Genomic DNA, 18573 nt, shown 5'->3' with positions numbered 1-18573 from the left:
TGGAGGAGGGCATGACAACCCACTCCAGTATTCTTGCCTGGAGAATCCCATGAAAGAGTAACCTGGCGGGCTACAGTTCATGGGGCTGCAAAGATTCAGATACGACTGAGCAGCTAACACACACACACACACAGAAGTGGGAAATTTAGACAGGTAGGGGAAGGGGACCACATAAGAGTGAGTTATCATGTATCACATGATACATGAGTTATCATGTATCAAAATGAGAGCAATTATGACTCAATCCCACAGTTTCTTTACCAGAGAGTGTAGGTATCAAGTCAGAGGAGGGGGAGAAGCAGGGAATTTATTTGTTGTTGTTTAGTCGCTAAGTCATGTCTGACTGCTTTTTGACCCCATAAACTGTAGCCCGCCATGTTACTCTGTTCATGTGATCTCCAAAACAAAAATATTCGAGTGGGTTGCCATTTCTTTCTCCAGGGGATCTCCTCAACCCAGGGATCAAACACCTGTCTCCTTCCTGGGCAGGCAGATTTTTACTTCTGAGCCACTGGGGAAGCCCAGGGAATTTATATCCCTTTGCTATACACTACTGTGTGTGCACTAAGTCGCTTCAGTTGTGTCCAAATCTTTGTGACCCTATGGACTCTATCCATGGGATTCTCCAGGGAAGAATGCTGAAGTGGATTGCTGTGCCCTTCTCCAGGGGATCTTCCCAACCCAGGGATTGAACCCACATCTCTTACATCTCCTGCATTGGCAGGTGGGTGCTTTACCACTGGCACCACCTGGGAAGCCCCCATATACTACCATATCTGTGCCATTAGATAAAGGATACTCAAGGGAGTGTAAATTCCCAAGCACTTCCAGTTCCCACCGTGGCCTGAAAAGCCAACTATAGCAAACCGGGGGCAGCCCTCCAACAAAAGGATGCAGTTTTAGGGGGCAAAACTCTACCAGAAGTCAGTGTGCTAGAAAACAATAATGGAATTGTCAGGGATATAAGCAAAAAAACTGTAGCAAAGCTATTGATGGCCTAGATAAACTGCCCCTCAATAAATAGTAACAATCCTTGCTTTTTCTGATGCTGTTATTGGTAAACAATGTAAAATGCTTTGTATTCCCCTAAATTCTGGAGGAAAGGACACTGGTAGATAAGATAGAATACAGTTTTCCTCCAATCTAGGGCTCCTTCTAGCGTTGCTGAAGTCCACAGTCTCTTTTGTCTCTTCCTGAATCATCTGCTTCACAACACTGTTTTGGTGGAAGGGAAAGCTACCTTTCATGATTTGAAGCTGTTACCGAAAGTGTGTGTGTGGGTCTGGATACTTCCTGCTCAAAAGCCAATAAACAGACCATGTTGGTAGAAAGAAAAACTTGCTTTATTTCAGATGCTGGCAACTGGAGGGAGAGGGTGGTGGACATCTGGCCAAAGGCAGACTTTCCCCAACTAGCAATCAGTGGGGCAAGAGCTTTCATAGACATAAGTGAGAGGCAGGGGACTACGTGTAGAAACAGCACAGTCATCTCTGTCAGTCTTCTTCACATTGATCATTGGTGGTCTGTCCAGCATCATCTTGTTTTAGGTACAGTTAATCTTCAGTTCCAGGGTCCATTTGTTCCCATTTCTTAGAGGCGAATTCTCAGAATTGTGGCAGCTCATGTCCTAGGTACAGTCTGGTCATCTTGTTAACTGCTCCACATGGGGTTTTAGTATCTGTAAGACAGCTCACAGAATGTGGCTCAGGATATTATATGTATCCCTTGAAAAAGAACTAAAGGTCCTTAAGTATGTTTAATGACTGTATTACTATTTAGTGCCCTGTTTTCCTTTGTTTCTGCATTTCTCGCTTTGGTGATTAAACTTATTCTTTTATTAAAGTTTTCCACAGACAAAAGACAGGCAGAGGACATGGTGGTGACGGGCGAGTTAAGAACCATAGGGTCCAGCTCCTTTCAAAGCCAGGGTTGAAAGAATACCTTTTCTGTTCAGCTATTCATCTCTCCGGCTCGGGCCGTGCAGATGCAACCGACCACGCACAGAAGCGCGGCCGAGAGGAGCTACCCCACGTGCAATAGGCGGTGGCTGTGCCGGTGCAGGAGGGCCGAGAGGAGCTAATCCACATTCAAGGTCGGGAGAGGCGGCACTGAGGAGATACACCTCGTCCAAGGTAAGGTGCGGCGGCTGCCCTTTGCTGGAGCAGCTGTGAAGAGATATCCCACGACCAAGGTAAGAGAAACCCAAATAAGATGGTAGGTATTGCGAGGGGGCATCAGAGGGCAGACACACTGAAATCATAACCATAGAAAACTAGTCGATCAGATCACATGGACCACAGCCGAATGTGGTCCACTGGAGAAGGGAATGGCAAACCACTTCAGTATACTTGCCTTGAGAACCCCATGAACAGTATCAAAAGGCAAAATGATAGGATACTGAATGAGGAATTCCCCAGGTCGGTAGGTGCCCAGTATGCTACTGGAGATCAGTGGAGAAATAACTCTAGAAGGAAGGAAGGGGTGGAGCAAAAACAAAACCAATACCCAGTTGTGGATGTGACTGGTGATAGAAGCAAGGTCCGGTGCTGTAAAGAGCAATATTGCATAGGAACCTGGAATGTTAGGTCCATGAATCAAGGCAAATTGGAAGTGGTGAAACAGGAGATGGCAAGAGTGAACATAGACATTCTAGGAATCAGTGAACTAAAATGGACTGGAATGGGTGAATTTAACTCAGATGACCATTATATCTACTACTGCGGGCAGGAATCCCTTAGAAGAAATGGAGTAGCCATCATGGTCAACAAAAGAGTCCGAGATGCAGTTCTTGGATGCAATCTTAAAAACGACAGAATGATTTCTGTTCATTTCCAAGGCAAACGATTCAATATGACAGTAATCCAAGCCTATGCCCCAACCAGTAACGCTGAAGAAGCCAAAGTTGAACGGTTCTATGAAGACCTACAAGACCTTTTAGAACTAACACACAAAAAAGATGTCCTTTTCATTATAGGGGACTGGAATGCAAAAGTAGGAAGTCAAGAAATACCTAGAGTAACAGACAAATTTGGCCTTGGAGCACGGAATGAAGCAGGGCAAAGACTAATAGAGTTTTGTCAAGAGAACGCACTGGTCATAGCAAACACCCTCTTCCAACAACACAAGAGAAGACTCTACACATGGACATCACCAGATGGTCAACACCAAAATCAGATTGATTATATTCTTTGCAGCCAAAGATGGAGAAGCTCTATAACAGTTAGCAAAAACAAGACCAAGAGCTGACTGTGGCTCAGATCATGAACTCCTGATTGCCAATTTCAGACAAATTGAAGAAAGTAGGAAAAACCACTGGACCATTCAGATATGACCTAAATCAAATCCCTTATGATTATACGGTGGAAGTGAGAAATTGATTTAAGGGACTAGATCTGATAGACAGAGTGCCTGATGAACTCTGGACAAAGGTTCGTGACATTGTATAGGAGACAGGGACCAAGATCATCCCCATGGAAAAGAAATGCAAAAAAGCAAAATGGCTGTCTGAGGAGGCCTTACAAATAGCTGTGAAAAGAAGAGAGGCGAAAAGCAAAGGAGAAAAGGAAAGATATATGCATCTGAATGCAGAGTTCCAAAGAATAGCAAGGAGAGATAAGAAAGCCTTCCTCAGTGATCAATGCAAAGAAATAGAGAAAAACAACAGAATAGGAAATACAAGAGATCTCTTCAAGAAAATTAGAGATTCCAAGGGAATATTTCATGCAAAGATGGGCTCGATAAAGGACAGAAATGGTATGGACCTAACAGAAGCAGAGGATATTAAGAAGAGGTGGCAAGAATACACAGAAGAACTGTACAAAAAAGATCTTCATGACCAAGATAGTCACGATAACGTGATCACTGACCTAGAGCCAGACATCTTGGAATGTGAAGTCAAGTGGGCCTTAGAAAGCATCACGACGAACAAAGCTAGTGGAGGTGATGGAATTCCAGTTGAGCTACTTCAAATCCTGAAAGATGATGCTGTGAAAGTGCTGCACTCAATATGCCAGCAAATTTGGAAAACTCAGCAGTGGCCGCAGGACTGGAAGAGGTCAGTCTTCATTCCAATCCAAAGAAAGGCAATGCCAAAGAATGCTCAAACTACCGCACAGTTGCACTCATCTCACACACTAGTAAAGTCATGCTCAAAATTCTCAAAGCCAGAGTTAAGCAATATGTGAACTGAGAACTCCCAGATGTTCAAGCAGGTTTTAGAAAAGGCAGAGGCACCAGAGATCAAATTGCCAACATCCGCTGAATCATGGAGAAAGCAAGAGAGTGCCAGAAAAACATCTATTTCTGCTTCATTGACTATGCCAAAGCCTTGGACTGTGTGGATCACAATAAACTGTGGAAAATACTCAAAGAGATGGGAATCCCAGACCACCTGACCTGCCTCTTGAGAAACCTGTATGCAAGTCAGGAAGCAATGGTCAGAACTGTACATGGAAAAACAGACTGGTTCCAAATAGGAAAAGGAGTACGTCAAGGCTGTATATTGTCACCTTGCTTATTTAACTTATCTGCAGAGTACAACATGAGTAACGCTGGGCTGTAAGAAGCACAAGGTGGAATCAAGATTCCCGGGAGAAATATCAATAACCTCAGATATGCAGATGACACCACCCTTATGGCAGAAAGTGAAGAGGAACTCAAAGGCCTCTTGATGAAAGTGAAAGAGGAGAGTGAAAAGGTTGGCTTGAAGCTCAACATTCAGAAAACGAAGATCATGGCATCTGGTCCCATCACTTCATGGGAAATAGATGGAAAAACAGTGGAAACAGTGTCAGACTTTATTTTTTTGGGCTCCAAAATCACTGCGGATGCTGATTGAAGCCATGAAATTAAAAGACACTTACTCCTTGGAAGGAAAGTTATGACCAACCTAGATAGTATATTAAAAAGCAGAGACATCACTTTGCCAACCAAGGTCCGTCTAGTCAGGGCAATGGTTTTTCCCGTGGTCATGTATGGATGTGAGAGTTGGACTGTGAAGAAAGCTGATCGCCGAAGAATTGATGCTTTTGAATTGTGGTGCTGGAGAAGACTCTTGAAAGTCCCTTGTACTGCAAGGAGATCCAACCAGTCCATTCTAAAGGAGATCAATCTTGGGTGTTCATTGGAAGGACTGATGCTAAAGGTGAAACTGCAATACTTTGGCCACCTCATGTGACGAGTTGACTCACTGGAAAAGACTCTGATGTTGGGAAATGTTGGGGGCCGGAGGAGAAGGGGATGACAGAGAATGAAATGGCTGGATGGCATCACCGACTCGATGGACATGAGTTTGGGTGAGCTCCGGGAGTTGGTGCTGGACAGGGAGGCCTGGCGTGCTGCAGTTCATGGGATTGCAAAGAGTTGAACATGACTGAGCAACTGAACTGAACTGATTCATCTCCTCTACAAGACACCTCTGCTTTTCAGTAGATTGTGTCAGGTTCAGTTCAGTTCAGTTCAGTTGCTCAGTCATGTTCAAGTCTTTGCAACCCCATGAACCGCAGCAGGCCAGGCCTCCCTGTCCAGCACCAACTCCCAGCGTCTACCCAAACTCATGTCCATCGAGTCGGTGATGCCATCCAGCCATCTCATCCTCTGTCGTCCCCTTCTCTTCCTGCCCCCCAGTCCCTCCCAGAATCAGAGACTTTTCCAATGAGTCAACACTTCGCATGAGGTGGCCAAAGTATTGGAGTTTCAGCTTCAACATCAGTCCTTTCAGTGAACACCCAGGACTGATCTCCTTTAGAATGGACTGGTTGGATCTCCTTGCAGTCCAAGGGACTCTCAAGAGTTTTCTCCAAAGCCACAGTTCACAAGCATCAATTGTTCTCCACTCAGCTTTCTTCATAGTCCAAATCTCACATCCATACATGACCACTGGGAAAACTATAGCCTTGACTTTGTTGGCAAAGTAATGTCTCTGCTTTTTAATATACTATCTACGTTTCTCATAGTTTTTCTTCCAAGCAGCAAGCATCTTTTAAATTTCATGGCTGCAGTCACTATCTTCAGTGATTTTGGAGCCCATACAAATAAAGTCAGCCACTGCTTCCACTGTTTCCCCATCTATTTGTCATGAAATGATGGGACCAGATGCCATGATCTTAGTTTTCTGAATGTTGAGCTTTAAGCCAACTTTTTCACTCTCTTCTTTCACTTTCATTGCATCAGGTACTAGGGCCCAAATTGCTTCTGATGTTTAATCATCACCCTTCAGACATGAGAGAGGGGGAATTGGCTCCAGCATCTAATCTCTGTGAAGTCACTGGGATCCTCTCTGATGGCACCCACTGACCCCCATTTATGTTTGTTATGAAAATATCTATAATAAACATTTTCAGTGTTTTTCAACAATCCCAGTCTGTTTTTCTCTTAGAACACCTTCAACACTTTGGCCCAGCTTACTGACCAGGGAAATTCCCTCAGCATGGCTGCTGTATGTGCTTCTAAGTTTACCTTAGAGTAAGTCTCTAAGTTCTCTTCCCATGGGTTTCATAAAAGATGGTGCTCTGGGTTGAATTGTGTCTCCCCCCCCCACAAAAAAAATTATATGTTGAAGCCCTAACTCCTCCTGAAAAGTAAAAAGTGAAAATCTCTCAATCGTGTCCAACTCTTTACAACCAAATGGACTACATCCTCTGTCCATGGGATTCTCTAGGCAAGAATACTGAAATGGGTTGCCATTCCCTCCTCCAGGGAATCTTTCTGACCCATGGATCAAACCCATGTCCTTAAGTCTCCTGCATTGGCAGGCAGACTTTTTACCACTAGTGACAGTTGGGAAGCACTACTCCCTTGCCACCAATTCCCCCCACCCCCCGCATTGCTAGTGTGACCTTATTTGGAGATAAGGAACAGAAGGATTCCTTCCTTTACAGAGGAATCGAGTTAAAGTGAGGCCATTACAGGGCAACTTAATCCAATATAATTTGCATCCTTGTGAAAGGGGAAATTTGGACACAAAGCTAGACATGCACAGAGGGAAGACATTGTGCAGACACATAGCAAGGATGCCAAGCTGATGATGAGGCAGAGATTGGAGTGAAGGATCTACAAGTCGAGGAACTCCAGGAAGATTGCTGAGAACCACCAGAAACTAGGAAAAGGTCAGAAAGAATCTGCTCTTAGAGCAGTCAGAAAGAGCATGACCCTAACTGAAACCTAGCCTCTGGAAGAGTGAGAGAATAAATTACTGCTGTTTAAAACCATTCAGTATGTGCAATTTTTTACAGCAACCATTTCAAAATGGGGAGGGAGGTTCAAGATGGGGAACACATGTACACCTGGGGCGGATTCATGTCAATGTATGGCAAAACCAAAACAATATTGTAAAGTAATTAGCCTCCAATTAAAATAAATAAATAAATAAAAAGGATCCTGAGAACTGACTGCATGGTCTTTGCAAGCCACTTCCCAGGTTCTCTAGAAGTTGCTGTCTGCATCCCCAAAATATGGAGAATAAGTTTAACAGCTGTGGCAGACTATGTTTTCCCAGAACACCTGCAACTATATTTCTTATCCCATATACTTTTCTACAGTTGATCACATTGACACTCATTCAGATGAGGTCCCTATCCTCTTCCCTTAAACATGAGTGAGCTGATGACTCAGTTATAACCAATAGAATGAGGCAAAAGCAGTGCTTGTATGACTTCTGTTTTAAAGTTTTAAATGAATTTTAACATTTTTCACTTATGATTATTACAAAATACTGGCTATATTCCCTGTGTTGTATAATACATCCTTGAACCTACCTTACAAGCAGTGGTTTGCATCTCCCACTCCCCAGTCCCTACATTGCCTTTCCACCTCCTCCTTGTGGGTAACCACTAGTTCGTGATCTATATCTGAGTCTGTTTCTTTTTTGTTACATTCACTAGTATTTTTTGGTACTTTTTAGATTCCACATATTGTTGTTGTTGCTGTTCAGTCACTAAGTTGTGTCCAATTCCTTGAAGTCCCATAAACTGCAGCACACCAGGCTCCTCTGTCCACTATCAACCAGAGTTTGCTTAAATTCATGTCCATTGAGTCAGTGATGCTATCTAACCATCTCATCCTCTGCCACCCCCTTCACCTTCAAGGCAACTTCAATCCTTCCCAGCATCAGGGGCTTTTCCAGTGAGTTGGCTTCTTGCATCGATGGCCCAAAGTATTGGAGCTTCAGTTTCAGCATTAGTCCTTCCAATGAATATTCATGGTTAATTTCCTTTAGGATTGACTGGTTTGATCTCCTTGCTGTCCAAGGGACTCTCAAGATTCTTCTCCCAGCACCACAGTTCAAAAGCATCAGTTCGTCGGCATTCAGCCTTCTTTATGATCCAACTCTCACATTCATATATGACGACTGAAAACACCATCACTTTGACTATATGCAACTTTGTGAGCAAGGTGATGTCTCTGCTTTTAAATGCACTGTCTAGGTTTGTCATAGCTTTCCTTCCAATGAACAAGTGACTTTTAATTTCATGGCTGCAGTCACCTTCCACAGTGATTTTAGAGCCCAAGAAAATAAAATCTGTCACCATTCCACTTTTTCCCCCATTTCCCATGAAGTGATGGGACCAGATGCCATGATCATAGTTTTTTCAATGTTGAATTTCAAGCCATCATTTTCCCTCTCCTTTTTCAGCCTCATCAAGAGGCTCTTTCATTGCTCTTCATTTTCTGCCATTAGAGTGGTATCATATACATATCTGAGGTTGTTGATATTTCTCCCATAAATCTTGATTCCAGTTTGTGATTCATCCAGCCTGGCATTTTCCTTTATGTACTCCACATACAAGTTAAATAAGCAGAGTGACAATTTACAGCCTTGTCATATTCCTTTTTCAGTTTTGAACCAGTGAGTTGTTCCATGTACCGTTCTAACTGTTGCTTCTCAACCCACATACAGGTTTCTCAGGAGACAGGTAATGTGGTCTACTATTCCCATCTCTTTAAGAATTATCCAGTTTGTTGTGATACGCACAGTCAAAGGCTTTACTGTAGTCAATGAAGCAGAAGTAGATATTTTTCTGGAATTCCCCTGCTTTCTCTATGTTTCAGTGAATGTTGGCAATTTGATCTCCAGGTTCTCTCCTTTTCTAAATCCAGCTTGTATATCTGGAAGTTCTCAGTTCATGTACTGCTGAATTTTGAGCACAATCTTACTAGTACGAGAAATGAGCCCAATTGTATGGTAGTTTGAACATTCTTTGGAATTGCTTTTCTTTGAGGTTGAAATGAAAACTGACCTTTTCCAGCCCTTTGCCCACTGCTGAGTGGGCCCAGTGCAGCATTTTAACAGCATAATCTTTTAGGATTTGAAATAACTCAGGTGGAATACCATCACTTCCACTGATCTTGTTTGTAGTTCAGTTCAATTCAGTTCAGTCGCTCAGTCATGTCCGACTCTTTGCAACCCCATGAATCACAGCACGCCAGGCCTCCCTGTCCATCACCAACTCCCATAGTTCACTCAAACTCACGACCATTGAGTCAGTGGTGCCATCCAGCCATCTCATTCTCTGTCGTCCCCTTCTCCTGCCCCCAATCCCTCCCAGCATCACAGTCTTTTCCAGTGAGTCAACTCTTTGCATGAGGTGGCCAAAGTATTGGAGCTTCAGCTTTAGCATCAGTCCTGTTTCCTAAATCCCACTTGACTTCACATTCAAGGATGTCTGGCTCTAGGGGATTGACCTCACTATCCTGATTAACCAGATCATTAAGACCTCTTTTGTATAGTTCTTCTGTGTACTCTTGCCACCTCTTCTTAATTTCTTCTGCTTCTGTTAGGTCCTTAGAAATTACGTCCATTATTGTGCCCATCATTGCATGAAATGTTCCCTGCTGCTGCTGCTGCTGCTAAGTCACTTCAGTCGTGTCCGACTCTGTGTGACCCCATAGACGGAAGCCCACCAGGCTCCCCCGTCCCTGGGATTCTCCAGGCAAGAACACTGGAGTGGGTTGCCATTTCCTTCTCCAATGTGTGAAAGTGAAAAGTGAAAGTGAAGTCGCTCAGCCGCGTCCGACCCCTAGCTACCCCACGGACTGCAGCCCACCAGGCTCCTCCATCCATGGGATTCTCTAGGCAAGAGCACTGGAGTGGCTTGCCATTGCCCTCTCCGGAAATGTTCCCTAGATATCTCCAATTTCCTTGACGAGATTTCTAGTATTTTTCATTCCATTGTTTCCCTCTATTTTTTTGCATTGCTTATTTAAGAAGGCCTTCTTATCTCTCATTGCTAATCTCTGGAAATCTACATTCAGTTGGGTATATCTTTTCTCTTTTCTCTTGTCTTTTGCATCTCTTCTTTTCTCAGCTATTTGTAAAGCCTCCTCAGACAACCATTTTGCCTTCTTACATTTCTTTTTCTTGGGGATGGTTTTGATCACCATTTCCAGTACAATGTTAAAAATCTCTGTCCATAGTTTTTCAGGCATTCTGTTTACCATATCTAATCCCTTGAATCTATTTTTCACCTCTACTGTGTAATCATAACGTATTTGATTCAGGTCTTACCTTAATGGTCTAGTGGTTTTTCTCACTTTCTTCAATTTGAGCCTGAATTTTGCAATAAGGAGCTGATGAGCTGAGCCACAGTCTGTTCCTGGTCTTGTTTTTACTGACTGTATAGAGCTTCTCCATCTTTGGCTGCAAAGAACATAATCAATCTGCTGTTAGTATTGATCATCTGGTGATGTCCATGTGTATAGTCATCTCTTGGGTCCTTGAAAATGGTGTTTGCTATGATCAGCATGTTTTGGGGACAAAACTCTGTTAACTTTTGCCTTGCTTCATTTTGTACTCCAAGACAAACTTGCCTGTTTTCTGGGTATGTCTTGACTTCCAATTTTTGTATTAAAATTCCCTATGATGAAAAGGACATCTTTTTTTGGTATTAGTTCTAGAAGGTGTCACAGGTCTTCATAGAACCAGTTTACTTCAGCTTCTTTGGCATTAGTGGTTGGAGCATAGACTAGGATTACTGTGATGTTGAATGTCTTCCTTGGAAACAAACCAAGATCCTCCTGTTGTTTTTGAGATTTCACCCAAGTACTGCATTTTGGACTCTTGTTGACTTAAATTTCTTTTAAGGGATACTTGCCCTCAGTATTCGTTGCGCCGGGGCCGGTGTCTCTCGCGTCGCTTCTGCGCCGCCAGGGCCGGCGTCTCTCGCGTCGCGTCTGCCGGCCCCGGTGCAATGAACCACGCAAAGAGGTGCGGCCGTGAGGAGCTACCCCACGCCTGAGGCCAGGGCCGGCGGCTGAGAGGAGCTACCCCACGCCCAACAAGCGGTGGCTGTGCGGGCGCAGGAGGGCCGAGAGGAGCTACTCCGCGTTCAAGGTCAGGAGGGGCGGCCTTGAGGAGATACCCCTTGTCCAAGGTAAGGTACAGTGGCTGCACTTTGCTGGCGTGGCTGTGAAGAGATTTTCCACGACCAAGGTAAGAGAAACCCAAATAAGATGGTAGGTATTGGGAGGGGGCATCAGAGGGCAGACACACTGAAATCATAATCACAGGAAACTAGCCGATCTGATCACATGGACCACAGCCGAATGTGGTCCACTGGAGAAGGGAATGGCAAACCACTTCAGTATACTTGCCTTGAGAACCCCATGAACAGTAACAAAGGGCAAAATGATAGGATACTGAATGAGGAATTCCCCAGGTCGGTAGGTGCCCAGTATGCTACTGGAGCTCAGTGGAGAAATAACTCTAGAAGGAATAAAGGGATGGAGCAAAAGCAAAACCAATACCCAGTTGTGGATGTGACCAGTGATAGAAGCAAGGTCCAGTGCTATAAAGAGCAATAGTGCATAGGAACCTGGAATGTTAGGTCCATGAATCAAGGCAAATTGGAAGTGGTCAAACAGGAGATGGCAAGAGTGAACGTCGACATTCTAGGAATCAGTGAATTAAAATGGACTGGAAGGGGTGAATTTAACTCGGATGACCATTATATCTACTACTGTGGGCAGGAATCCCTTAGAAGAAATGGAGTAGCCATCATGGTCAACAAAAGAGTCCGAAATGCAGTACTTGGATGCAATCTTAAAAATGACAGAATGATTTCTGTTCGTTTCCAAGGCAAACCATTCAATATTACAGTAATCCAGGCCTATGGCCCAACCAGTAATGCTGAAGAAGCCGAAGTTAATCGGTTCTATGAAGACCTACAAGACCTTTTGGAACTAACACCCAAAAAAGATGTCCTTTTCATTATAGGGAACTGGAATGCAAAAGTAGGATGTCAAGAAACACCTGGAGTAACTGGCAAATTTGGCCTTGGAGCACGGAATGAAGCAGGGCAAAGGCTAATAGAGTTTTGTCAAGAGAATGCACTGGTCTTAGCAAACACCCTCTTCCAACAACACAAGAGAAGACTCTACACATGGACATCACCAGATGGTCAACACTGAAATCAGATTGATTATATTCTTTGCAACCAAAGAAGGAGAAGCTGTATACAGTTAGCGAAAACAAGACCAGGATCTGACTGTGGCTCAGATCATGAACTCCTTATCGCGAAATTCAGACTTAAATTGAAGAAAGTAGGGAAAACCACTAGACCATTCAGATATGACCTCAGTCAAATCCCTTATGATTATACAGTGGAAGTGAGAAATAGATTTAAGGGACTAGATCTGATTGATAGAGTGCCTGATGAACTCTGGACAAAGGTTCGTGACATTGTATAGGAGACAGGGACCAAGACCATCCCCATGGAAAAGAAATGCAAAAGAGCGAAATGGCTGTCTGAGGAGGCCTTACAAATAGCTGTGAAAAGAAGAGAGGCGAAAAGCAAAGAAGAAAAGGAAAGATATAAGCATCTGAATGCAGACTTCCAAAGAATAGCAAGGAGAGATAAGAAAGCCTTCCTCAGTGATCAATGCAAAGAAATAGAGAAAAACAACAGAATAGGAAAAACAAGAGACCTCTTCAAGAAAATCAGAGATTCCAAGGGAACATTTCATGCAAAGATGGGCTCGATAAAGGACAGAAATGGTAGGGACCTAACAGAAGCAGAAGATATTAAGAAGAGGTGGCAGGAATACACAGAAGAACTGTACAAAAAAGATCTTCACGACCAAGATAGTCACGATAACATGATCACTGACCTAGAGCCAGACATCTTGGAATGTAAAGTCAAGTGGGCCTTAGAAAGTATCACTACTAACAAAGCTAGTGGAGGTGATGGAATTCCAGTTGAGCTATTTCAAGTCTTGAAAGATGATGCTGTGAAAGTGCTGCACTCAATATGCCAGCAAATTTGGAAAACTCAGCAGTGGCCACAGGACTGGAAAAGGTCAGTCTTCATTCCAATCCCAAAGAAAGGCAATGCCAAAGAATGCTCAAACTACCTCACAATTGCACTCATCTCACACGCTAGTAAAGTCATGCTCAAAATTCTCCAAGCCAGGCTTCAGCAGTATGCAAATCGTGAACTCCCAGATGTTCAAGCAGGTTTTAGAAAAGGCAGAGGCACCAGAGATCAAATTGCCAACATCCGCTGGATCATGGAGAAAGCAAGAGAGTTTCAGAAAAACATCTATTTCTGCTTCATTGACTATGCCAAAGCCTTTGACTGTGTGGATCACAATAAACTGTGGAACATTCTGAAAGAGATGGGAATACCAGACCACCTGACCTGCCTCTTGAGAAACCTGTATGCAGGTCAGGAAGCAACTGTTAGAACTGGACATGGACCAACAGACTGGTTCCAAATAGGAAAAGGTGTACGTCAAAGTTGTATATTGTCACCTTGCTTATTTAACTCATATGCAGAGTACATCATGAGGAATGCTGGGCTGGAAGAAGCACAAGCTGGAATCAAGATTGCTGGGAGAAATATCAATAATCTCAGATATGCAGATGACACCACCCTTATGGCAGAAAGTGAAGAGGAACTCAAAAGCCTCTTGATGAAAGTGAAAGAGGAGAGTGAAAAGGTTGGCTTGAAGCTCAACATTCAGAAAACAAAGATCATGGCATCTGGTCCCATCACTTCATGGGAAATAGATGGAAAAACAGTGGAAACAGTGTCAGTCTTTATTTTTTTGGGCTCCAAAATCACTGCAGATGCTGATTGCAGCCATGAAATTAAAAGACGCTTGCTCCTTGGAAGGAAAGTTATAACCAACCTTGATAGTATTTAAAAAGCAGAGACATTACTTTGCCAACCAAGGTCCGTCTAGTCAAGGCAATGGTTTTTCCCGTGGTCATGTATGGATGTGAGAGTTGGACTGTGAAGAAGGCTGATCGCCGAAGAATCGATGCTTTTGAACTGTGGTGTTGGAGAAGACTCTTGAGAGTCCCTTATACTGCAAGGAGATCCAACCAGTCCATTCTAAAGGAGATCAATCCTGGATATTCATTGGAGGGACTGATGCTAAAGCTGAAACTGCAATACTTTGGCCACCTCATGCGACGAGTTGACTCACTGGAAAAGACTCTGATGCTGGGAAAGGTTAGGGGTGGGAGGAGAAGGGGACGACGGAGAATGAGATGGCTGGATGGCATCACCGATTCTGTGGACATGAGTTTGAGTGTACTCCGGGAGTTGGTGATGGACAGGGAGACCTGGCGTGCTGTGATTCATGGGGTCGCAGAGAGTCGGACACGACTGAGCGACTGATCTGATCTGATCTGATCTGCCCTCAGTAGTAGATATAATGGTCATCTGAACTAAATTCACCCATTCCCCTCCATTTTAGTTCAGTGATTCCTAAGATGCTGAGGTTCAATCTTGTCATCTGCTGCATGACCATGTCCTGTTTACCTTGATTCACGGACCTAACATTCCAGGTTCCTATGCAATATTGTTCTTTACAGCATCAGACTCCACTTTACACCAGACATATACACAACTGAGCATCATTTCCACTTTGGCCCAGACATTCCACTCTTTTGGGAACTATTAGTAATTTCCCTCCACTCTTCCCCAGTAGCATATTGGACACTTTCTGACTTTGAGGGGGCTCATCTTCTGATGTCATAACTTTTTGCCTATTCCTACTGTTCATGGGGTTCTTGCAGCAAGAATACTGGAGTGGTTTGCATTTCCTCATCCAGGGTACCATGATTTATCAGAACTCTTCACTGTGACCTGTCAGTCTTGTGTGCCTCTGCACAACATGGCTCATAGCTTCATTGAGTTAATCAAGCCCCTTTGTCACCACAAGGTTGTGATCCATGAAGTGGGTTCCACATATAAGTGATGTCATACAATATTTGTCTTCCTCTGACTTATTTCACTTAGAATAATGCCCTCCAAGTCCAACCATGTTGCTTCAAATGGCAAAATTTCATTCCTTTTCATGGCTGAATTATATTCCATGGTATATATACCATATTTTCTTCATTCATTCATCTATTGATGGACACTTAGGTTATTTCCATGTATTGGCTATTGTAAATAATGATGTTCTGAACATTGGGGTGCATTTGCCTTTTGGAATTGATGTTTTTGGTTTTTTCAAATATGTGGAATTGCTAGGTCATATGGTAGCTCTAGCTTTTTGAGAAACCTCCATATTGTTTTCCACAATGGCTATACCAATTTACTCAGGTTATGCTAATGGCACTAGTGGTAAAGAACCCACCTACCAATGCAGGAGACATAAGAGACATGGGTGCAATCCTTGAATCAGGAAGATCCCCTGGAGAAGGAAATGTCAACCCACTCTATTATTCTTGCCTGGAGAATCCTATGGACAGAGGGGCCTGATGAGCTACAGTTCATAGTGTTGCAAAGAGTTTGACACAACCGAAGTGACTTAGCATGCATACAACAGTGTACAAGAGTTCCCTTTTCCCCACTTTGTGATGCTAAGACATGAAAGTTTCCACTCTGTCTCCTGGGATACTTGCTATAGACCCCTAAGTCACCACATAATAAACTTATTCTGAAGCTGTTGTGCCAAAAGGAAACCCCAGCCACATGTGGAGGCCATAGTACTCTGGTCAACATCAGCAGGTAGTCAGCATCAATCTCCAGACATGTAAGTGAGGATGTTCCCAGAGTTCAGGCATGTCTTATTTTATTGTGGTTCACAGATATTATGTTTTTTTATGAATGGAAAGTTTGTGGCAACCATGTGTTTTCAGATGATGTTTGGTATTTTTCAGCAATAAAGCATTTTTAAATTAATTAATTTATTTTAATTGGAGGCTAATTACTTTACAATTCGTGGTGGTTTTTTGCCATACATTGTCATGAATCAGCTATGGGTGTACAAGCATTTTTAAATTAAAGCATGCATACTTTTAGACATAATGTTATTAAACATTTTTGACTACAGTATACTGTAAACATAACTTTAATATGCTCCGGAAAACAAAATAAAAAAATTGTGTAACTCACTTTGTTACAATATTTGCTTTATTGTAGTGGTCTGGATAGAACCTGAAATATCTCCCACATCTGCCTGCATTCTAAATCTCACTCACAAAGTCTCCTCTTGTCATGGAGTCTTCCTAACTGAGACTCCAGACACCCACAAACAAAGGCAAGTCATTTCCACTGAGTTCTTCCTGAGTTTCTGACACACTGATCCCTTGAATATAATAAAATGCTTGTTGTTTCATGTCACTAAGTCTGGAGATAATTTGTTGAGCAGAAATAATAATTGGAACACTAGCTTTTCAATATTTCTGCCTGATCTTACTGATTAGAGTCTAAGTACTGATCCAAAGTATTCTGAGAAGAGGAGGAAGAGACTCTGGACAGACCAGGCTATCTGTAAAGAGAGGGCCCTGGGACAGGCCCTCTTCCCCTGCTTTCACCTCTCTATTGCCCAAGTTGAGGGGCCAATACCAAATAAGTGCAGTTTTTCAGGGCATCTCCAGTTAAGTCTTAAATCATTTGCACAAAGTTGGAGTGAGTCTGCTTTTCACCAGGCTTCACAAATATCTCAGCCCAAATTCCACTCAATCCACAAATCTGCAATGACTTTCATGGTGGTTGGGCTCCCTCTGTGCTACTTTCTAACCACTGCCCTTTTACCCATTGGAGATCATTCATTTGACAAATTACTGTATGTCATTTATGTATAACCATTGTGCTAGGCTTTGGGGACATCAGAAAGGTATATGGAGATGAATCAGCCACTTAATCAGCAAGATGATCTTGCTTTTAAAGGACTTTATATTAGAATCAGAGAGTTAAGACATAGCCAAAGAACTCCCATTCGAGGTAGTGGTGATATGAAGACATACAGAAAGCAGGCAAAATGCTGAGAGCATTGTGCAGAGAGAGGTCACTACCTGGTGGGCAGGTTGTTTGAGTTACTGTCTCTCAGTTCCAAATCTGCCCTTCCATAGTCTTCTTTTTGGCACTGAGATTGGGACTCTGCAAACTCTACATACATTTCTGCTCTATTAGGCTCTGACATAGGGGGCGCCAGAGAAGGCAATGGCAAGCCACTCCAGTACTCTTGCCTAGAAAATCCCATGGATGGAGGAGCCTGGTAGGCTGCAGTCCGTGGGGTTGCTAAGGGTTGGACACGACTGAGCAACTTCACTTTCACTTTTCACTTTCACACATTGGAGAAGGAAATGGCAACCCACTCCAGTGCTCTTGCCTGGAGAATCCCAGGGATGGGGGAGCCTGGTGGGCTTCCATCTATGGGGTCACACAGAGGAGGACACGACTGAAGTGATTTAGCAGCAGCAGCAGCAGCATAGGGGGTGCCAGGGGAAGACTGCAGGGCTGGAGGAAAAATGGTCTCACTCCACCTGTTCACTTTCTGTTTCCGAGAGTACCACTTTAGCAGTACTTCTTCACCCTGGCAGCAGCACTTAGGCAATAGCAGTGCATTCGCAGCTGAATCCAGTTTGCAGTCTCTCCAACACCCTTGAACCAGCCTCACTGTCATCTCTCAGAGGGACCAGAAACAGACAGCTTGTGACCACTTCTCAGGGATCTGGATCCCTGCCCCACAGATCCCTCCTCTGTCTTTATATTTTAATAAATTTGACCTCTTTCCTTTGTACTCTCAGTCCGAGAAATGTTAGCTGCCACATGTGTTGTTAATTCCTTCAGTTCAGTTCAGTTCAGTCGTTCAGTGGTGTCCAACTCTGTGACCCCGTGAACCGCAGCATGCCAGGCCTCCCTGTTCATCGCAAACTCCTGGAGTTCACCCAAACTCATGTCCATTAAGTCGGTGATGCCATCCAACCATCTCATCCTCTGTCATCCCCTTCTCCTCCTGCCCTCAAGGCTTCCCAGCATCAGGGTCTTTTCCAATGAGTCAGCTCTTTGCATCAGGTGGCCAAAATATTGGAGCTTCAACTTCAACATCAGTCCTTCCGATAAACACCCAGGACCATCTCCTTTAGGATGGATTGGTTGGATCTCCTTGAAGTCCAAGGGACTCTCATGAGTCTTCCCCAGCATCACAGTTCAAAAGCACCAATTCTTCGGCACTCAGCTTTCTTTATAGTCCAACTTCACATCCATACATGACTACTGGAAAAACCATAACCTTGACTAGATGGACCTTTGTTGGCAAAGTAATGTCTCTTTTTAATATGCTGTCTAGGTTGGTCATAACTTTCCTTTCAAGGAGTAAGCGTCTTTTAATTTC

Source organism: Moschus berezovskii, chromosome 1 (assembly GCF_049115385.1).
Source record: "Moschus berezovskii isolate FMDL1 chromosome 1, NW_MosBer_1.0, whole genome shotgun sequence".
NCBI lineage: Eukaryota > Metazoa > Chordata > Mammalia > Artiodactyla > Moschidae > Moschus > Moschus berezovskii.
The sequence above is the reverse complement of the archived record's forward strand: the minus strand, read 5'-3'. Positions refer to the sequence as shown.